The following is a 7,156-nucleotide window of genomic DNA, read 5'->3' as shown; positions in this document are numbered from 1 at the left end:
GGGGGGATGGTAATAATGTGAGGTGATAAATGTGTTAACTAAACTTACTATGGTAATTATTTCACAATTATATATGTGTACCAAAATATCACATTTTACACCTTAAACTTGCACAGTGTCATATATGTCAAATATACCCACAATAAAGCTGGGGAGGTGTTGGAAGCAAATCTATTAGAACAAGAAGTGGATCTGTGGCTGCGTGGGGTTGAAAGGGAAACAACAGATTGAGGAAACTTTGAGGGATGATAGAAATATTTAAAACTGGATTGTGTTGATGGTTGTGTAGCTCTGTAAATGTACTAAAACTCATCTAACTATATACACGTAAAATGGGAGAATTTCATGGTATTTACATTTTTCCTCAACAAAGCTGTTAGGAAAATTAATTCCTTATAATACATCAAGGAGATAGATAAAAAATTAGAATACTTAATCACTCCTTGGCCAATCTCCTCATTCTCAAATGAGACATCCCATCTCAGTACATTCATCCCACTGCAGATGAAGTGACTTGCCCATGATATCACTTCATGGGATGAAGTTTTAACTCTCTTTTCTAATATTATAGCCTGTGCTCAGCCCACCTCATATGCTGCTGTATAAAAATATAATAAACTTTTCTTAATAAACTTATATATACATAAACAAACATTTTAATCTTATCTCTTTCCAGTATATGACAATAAATATTTAGTGTCTTCCTTGTGTAGTGTTTTAACATTAAAAGAAAAATAACAGTAGCAACAACAACACACTAGAATCAAGTAACTCTATCTACCCTTCAGACATCTTGTCCTAGAGTTCACACACATTAGGAATGAAATGTTAATTCATTATGGAAGAGCACAGAAGGATATTTTCAGGTAAAGTCAACATTGCCTCAGGGTTTGTGCAAACCAAATGTTTTAACAGAAGATACAATTTCATTCTGGATTAAATGTGACAAACACAAGCTAAATGAAAGAGAGAGGCAAAGTCAAGGCCAACCATTCTTATTTAGTCATCTCCAAGTGAAGCTCAACAACTTAGAAAATTCAGAAAGTAAATATACTGAAGTGTTTTTGCAGAGTTTTTGAGATTGTAGACCTTATTAAACTTTAATAGCAGGCAGGAGGTTTTACCCCAGTAGTCATTTTATCTTCCATGACTCAGGAAGAACAAAAACTTAAATTTTTTTCTTTCCATGAAAAGTGTGTGTACTTTGGAATCAGAAGTTTTAGTTTAAGTCTTCAAGCTGGCTATGTAGACTTTAGAAGGTCAGATGACTTTTCTGAGGCTCCAAGTTTCCTCATGCATGAAATGTGGGCACTCTAGAAAATCTAGTGCAAAAGTCTACTGTAAAATATAATGTGTAATATCCAAAGAAAGTAAAGACAGATTAATCTCTACAAAAAGTGTTCAAGTTTACAAAATTGCATGACTGATGAATGGATAAAGAAGATGTGGTCTTTCTATCATCTATCTATCACCTATCTATCTATCTATCTAATATCAATCTATCTATCTACCTATCATCTATCACTCAGCCATGAAAAAGAATATCTTGTCATTTGCAACAATGTGGATGGAGCTAGACACTATTATGCTAAGTTAAGTCAGTCAGAGAAAGACAAATACCATATAATTTCAGCCATGTGTGGAATTTAAGAAACAGAAGAAATGAGTAAAAGGAAAAAGAAGAGAAAGAGTGGCAAACCAAGAAACAGACTCAACTATAGAGAACAAATTGTTGGTTACCAGAGGGGAGGTGATGGGGGATGGGTTAAATAGGAGATGGGGATTAAGGAGTGTACTTATTGTGGTGAGCTCTGGGTGATGTATGGAAGTGTTAAATCACTATATTGCACAACTGAAACTAAGATTAACACTGTATGTTAACTAACTGTAATTTAAATAAAAACCAATTTAAAATTGCTGAAGCATCTGGACCGCAAAATATCATTGGAAATAGGGCGGTGGACCCACCTCCCAGAAAGAATAGAACCAGACAGAACTGAGATTGAGTGCATTAGCTGTGAGACACTGGGCACATTGGGTAATCCATCTTAGCTTCGTTACTTCTGTCCAAAATAGAGTGAATAAACTTTACTTCAGAGTTAGTTTGGGAAATGCAGTAAAGGGTATATAACACCTGATCTGGATCATAATTAGAACTAAATAAATATTAGTTATTATTTTATTACTTTGGAACTTTATAATAACAAAAACCATTAGTTGAGAATGACTTAATCCACTGTGGGACTGAACTGATCTTTTAAGCAAACACACACACACTCACACCCCACATGTACACATATAAGCATAATGTATGTGTGTGTGTGGTGTGTGTATTTGTATACATATACATATTTAAAAACTACCAATAATACATTTTTGGGGGGCTAATGTTGTGTCAGGGACCCAAACAATCCTTAGGTCAAATGATTCACTATAAAGAAACATAACTAAGAAAAGCTGTTATAATCATGATTCTAATTTATTACAAAGTAAAGTAAAAGTAAAAGGCACATAAAGAAGAGTCCAGGAGGGACAAGGTATGAGCTTTTGGTTTTCCCTGTCAGTGGAATTGTATAACAACACTTATTTCTCTTAGATTAATGCATAACAACACATATGTATTATTGTAACCCAGAAATACAATTCCAAGACAGAGATTTTATTGGAGTTGGTCATGTAGGCATAAAATGTCCATGAGTCACTCAATCCCCTTCTACTCCAGAGGTCAAAACAGATACAATATGGCCTAACGTCTCCACCATAAATTACACTAGCATAACCTCTCTGGTATAGCCCAAGTCCTCAGGTATACAAAGACAGTCTTGTTAGGCAGGATCTGACGAGTCCTTAGAGGTTACCTCCCAAGGGTAGGTTCAAGGGTCGGTGTCTTTGGAATGTAAAGGGATTGAACACCTCAAATCTACCATTAACCTTTACTGTACAGGTCGTCCCCCCATCCCTTGGTGTAGAGATTTAGCTCTCTTATAGAAAAAAGCAACGTATTTGTTTGAGCATCTACATATAGGATAGCATTTATATAAAATATACTCAAATAGTATCAACATGAATATGCTTAACGTTTGGAGAAGCCAGGGTGGTTTAGGGATAGATTTAAAGAAACAACTAATCCATCTGTATTAGTCTGGGCTTTCCAGAAAAATATAGTAAATAGGATTTATACACACACACACACACACACACACACACACACACAAGTTTATTATAAGGAACTGATTCACACTATTATGGAGGCTGGCAAATTCTAAGTTCTGCAGGATGAGATGTCAAGCTGGAAACTTGAAGTCTGAAGACCAGCACGTTTGAACCCCAGGAAGAACCAATGGTTCAGTTCAAGTCTGAAGGCAGGAAAACAGCTGACACCAGATCAAAAACTACCTGGCAATAAAACTTCTCTTACTTAGGGTCAGCCTTTTTATTCCCCTGAGGCATTCAACTGATTGATGTGGGAGACCACATTATGGAGGATAGTCCATATCACTCAGTCTCCAAATCACTCAGTCTCCTGATTTATTTATTTATTTATTTATTTATTTATTTATTTATTTATTTTTAATTTTTTAAATAAGTTTTAAAATGTTTATTTTTGAAAGAGAGAGAGAGAGTTCAAGTGTGGAAGGGGCAGAGAGTGACAGAGGATCCAAAGTACGCTCTGTGCTGACAGCAGTTAGCCCAATGCAGGGCTTGAACCCATGAACCACGAAATCATGACCTGAGCAATAGCCTGACATTTAACTGACAGAGCCACCCAGGTGCCCCTTATTTTTAATTTTTAAGTTCATTTTTTAAGAGAGAGAAGGGAAAAAAAGAGTTCACGAGCAGGGGCAGAGGGGCAGAGGGAGAGAGAGAGAATCTTAAGCACACTAAGCCTGGAGCCTGACATGGGGCATGATACCACAACCCTGGGATCATGACCTGAGCCGAAATCAAGAGTCAGACTCTCAACCAACTGGGCCACCCAGGTTCCCAGTCTTCTTATTTAAATCTTATTCCCATACAAAACATGCTCACAGAAATGCCTAGAATATTTTTTTGGAAGCAATAAACTTTATAGGAAACTGAAAAAGGAGCAGAGTGAGAATTACTCATGAAAAATGAAAACACATAATTGTATCTTCAAGAGTTTTCATGAAACATTATGACCTAGCAGATTAAGGTATTCACATTGTCTAACAAAAATGAACTGATCTAAGCAAGGGCAGCATGAAAATATTTTAATGCAGTGCTGCCCAAGAGAACTTTCTGTGATGATGGAAATGTTCTATTATCTCTATGTTGTCTAATACAGAATCTGCCAGCCACATGGATACTAACAATGTGGGTAATGTGATTGAAGAACTGATTTTTTTAAATTTAAATACAAGTCAGTTAACATATAGTGTAATCATGGTTTCACGAATAGAATTCAGTGATTTATCACTTACATATACCACCCAGTGCTTATCCCAACAAGTGCCCTCCTTAATGCCCGTAACCCAGTTAGCCCATCCCCCCCCACCCAGCACCCTGCCAGAAACCTTAAGTTTGGTCTGTATATATTAGTCCCTTATGGTTTGAGACTGAGGAACTGAATTTTTAATATAGTTTAAACAACCACATGTGGCTAGTGGCTACCAGTTGAACAGCACAGCTCTAATCTCTCATGGGTCAAAACAGTGGTTTATTTGTGAGACTTCTCTAATCACTGCTGAGGGGTGCAGAGGGTTGGGGATGGAAAGAGAGGAAAGCTCTTAACAGATTTATTTAGCTACTTAAACAAGTTCTGAAACTCTCCACATCTTTCAGAGGCAGGGCATGAAGAAAAGACTCTGGGGGAGACCTGAGTACACCATTGAACTCCTGGCGAATACCAAGGCACATAGAAAGCCTAGGGTTTGACTCACTCAGATGGGAAGATGCTTATGGTCCACACACAGAATCTGAGCCTTGGGTCATCTGTGCATCATCTGATGGGGCTGGTGGGAAGGTGGGGGTGCTCATTTATGGACAGGGTTTCCAGGGCTAGAAGTGGATTTAGAGGTGGAGGGAGGACCTGAGGGCCCCTTCTGCCCAAATCCTAGGCCTTATACTCCTTTTGGTATTAGCCAGCACTTGAAGGGCTCAGATCTCCCCCAGAGTCCTTTCCTCGCATCCTGCCTATGCAGACTGGACAGGCATTTTCTTTTGGGGATTAATGCCTTATTCTTGCTTTTGAACACTTTGCTGGGATCCAGCTTTGTTCACAAAGGAGTTGGTCTCTTCTGCAAGCAGGTTTGTGCTGTGGGTTATGGATTGATACATGTTGAACCATTTTTTTTGTCTTGTGGGCTAATTCCATAGCTGATGAAGTCCTACTGCTACTGCGGCAGACCCATGTGCATGATGAGCAGGTGATAGTAAGTGGTAAAGGTACCTGTAAGAAAATGCCAGTATAACACTCTGTGCAGGAACCAGATTTCAGTGTCACACTAACACTGCTTTCCCTCTTTGTAGACAAGGAAAACTTCCTATTCCTGTTGCAAGGATGCAGCTCAAATATCACACTTTGAGAATCAAAGTGAGTCTTCTCTGGCTGGTTCTCACTGGCTTCAAGACCATCATCCTCCAGGTTTACCAGGGTTGGTGGATTAGAGAGTGAATACACAGAAAACTGGTTGAATTGAGTCAGTTTTGAGATTCTGTTAATTGCCATGATGCCCAGTAGAATGATATGCTCATCCAGTTTCACATTCCATGTCCTGTGGAAGCCAGTGGTCATCAGGTAAAAGTTCTTCACATCCTCAGGTAACGCACAGTTATTTTTTATTCCCATGAAGAAATCATATGACATTAAGCAGGTTTTTTTTCTATGATAGTCACCCTCTGTCATACCTTGGGAAGATTCTAGTAGGCAGGTGATTCCCAGGGTCAGCTTCTCCAGGTGTGCTTGCTACAGCCTGGGGGCACTGAATCCTCCATATTCTATGCATGGTGGGGGACACCAGAGGCTGGGCCATCAAGTTCACTGCATTTCCAGAGTAGTAGTGCTCCATGCAAAAGGCCAGGAGGACAGAGATTAGGTGCCTGGGATGTTCTGGGAGTAGTAGCTCCCCAAGGCCTTCCCAAGGACTGGCCACCAATGGAGACCACTTCACAGAGGAAGGGGTGGGGTGGGGAGCAACTCCTCCATCCAGACTCTCCCAGCCCACCTCTAGAATATATTTTTACAAGAGACTCTATTTATTTTAAAATATTTTTATTTAAATATAGTTAACACACAGTGTTCCATTAATTTCAGGTGAACAACAAACTGATTTGGTAAGTTTATACATCATACTATTACGCTATGTTCACCATCTGTCTATGCTACCATCTGTCCCAAAACATCTCTATTACATTATCATTATGCTGTGTCTTCTATTCCCATGACTTATTCATTCCATAACTGGAAGCCTGTATCTCCCATTTTCCTTCACCCATTTTGCTCATTCCCACATCCTCTCTCCTCTGGCAGCCATCAGTTTGTTCTCTTTATTTTTAGGTCTGATTCTGCTTTTTGTTTGTACATTCGTTTGTTCTGTTATTTAGATTCCACATATAAGCAAAATTATATAGTATTTGTCTTTATCTATTTGATTTATTTTACTTAGCATAATACCCTCTAGGTCCATCCATGGTTTCATAAGTGGCAAAATCCATTCCTTTTTAATGACTGTGTAATATTCCACCATATTATCTATCTGTCTATCTCACATTGTCTATATCCATTCATCTATCAATGGACACATGGATTCCTTCTGTATCTTGACTATTGTAAATAGTGCTGTGATAAACATAGGGTTGTGTATGTCTTTTCATTTAATGTTTCTGTTTTCTTTGGGTAAATAGTGGAATTATTGGATCATATTGTATTTCCATTATTAATATTTTGATGGATCTTTATATTCTTTTCCACAGTGGCTGCACCAATTTGGATTCCCACTAACAGTATATGAGAATTCCTTTTCCCCACATACTTGCCATACTTATTTTTATTTTATTTATTTATTTATTTATTTTTTTTATATATGAAATTTATTGTCAAATTGGTTTCCATACAACACCCAGTGCTCATCCCAAAAGGTGCCCTCCTCAGTACCCATCACCCACCCTCTCCTCCCTCCCACCCCCCATCAACCCT

At 38.3% G+C, this 7,156-nt stretch overlaps 1 pseudogene; it reads right to left on the bottom strand.

Moving 5' to 3' along the window:
• Positions 1-4,994: 4,994 nt before the first annotated feature.
• LOC112856121 (tubulin polyglutamylase complex subunit 2-like) lies at positions 4,995-5,835 on the bottom strand (annotated as a pseudogene).
• Positions 5,836-7,156: the final 1,321 nt, after the last annotated feature.

Source organism: Puma concolor, chromosome B3 (assembly GCF_028749965.1).
Source record: "Puma concolor isolate L17-30 chromosome B3, mPumCon1.1.hap2, whole genome shotgun sequence".
Taxonomy (NCBI): Eukaryota; Metazoa; Chordata; class Mammalia; order Carnivora; family Felidae; genus Puma; species Puma concolor.
The sequence above is the reverse complement of the archived record's forward strand: the minus strand, read 5'-3'. Positions and strand labels throughout refer to the sequence as shown.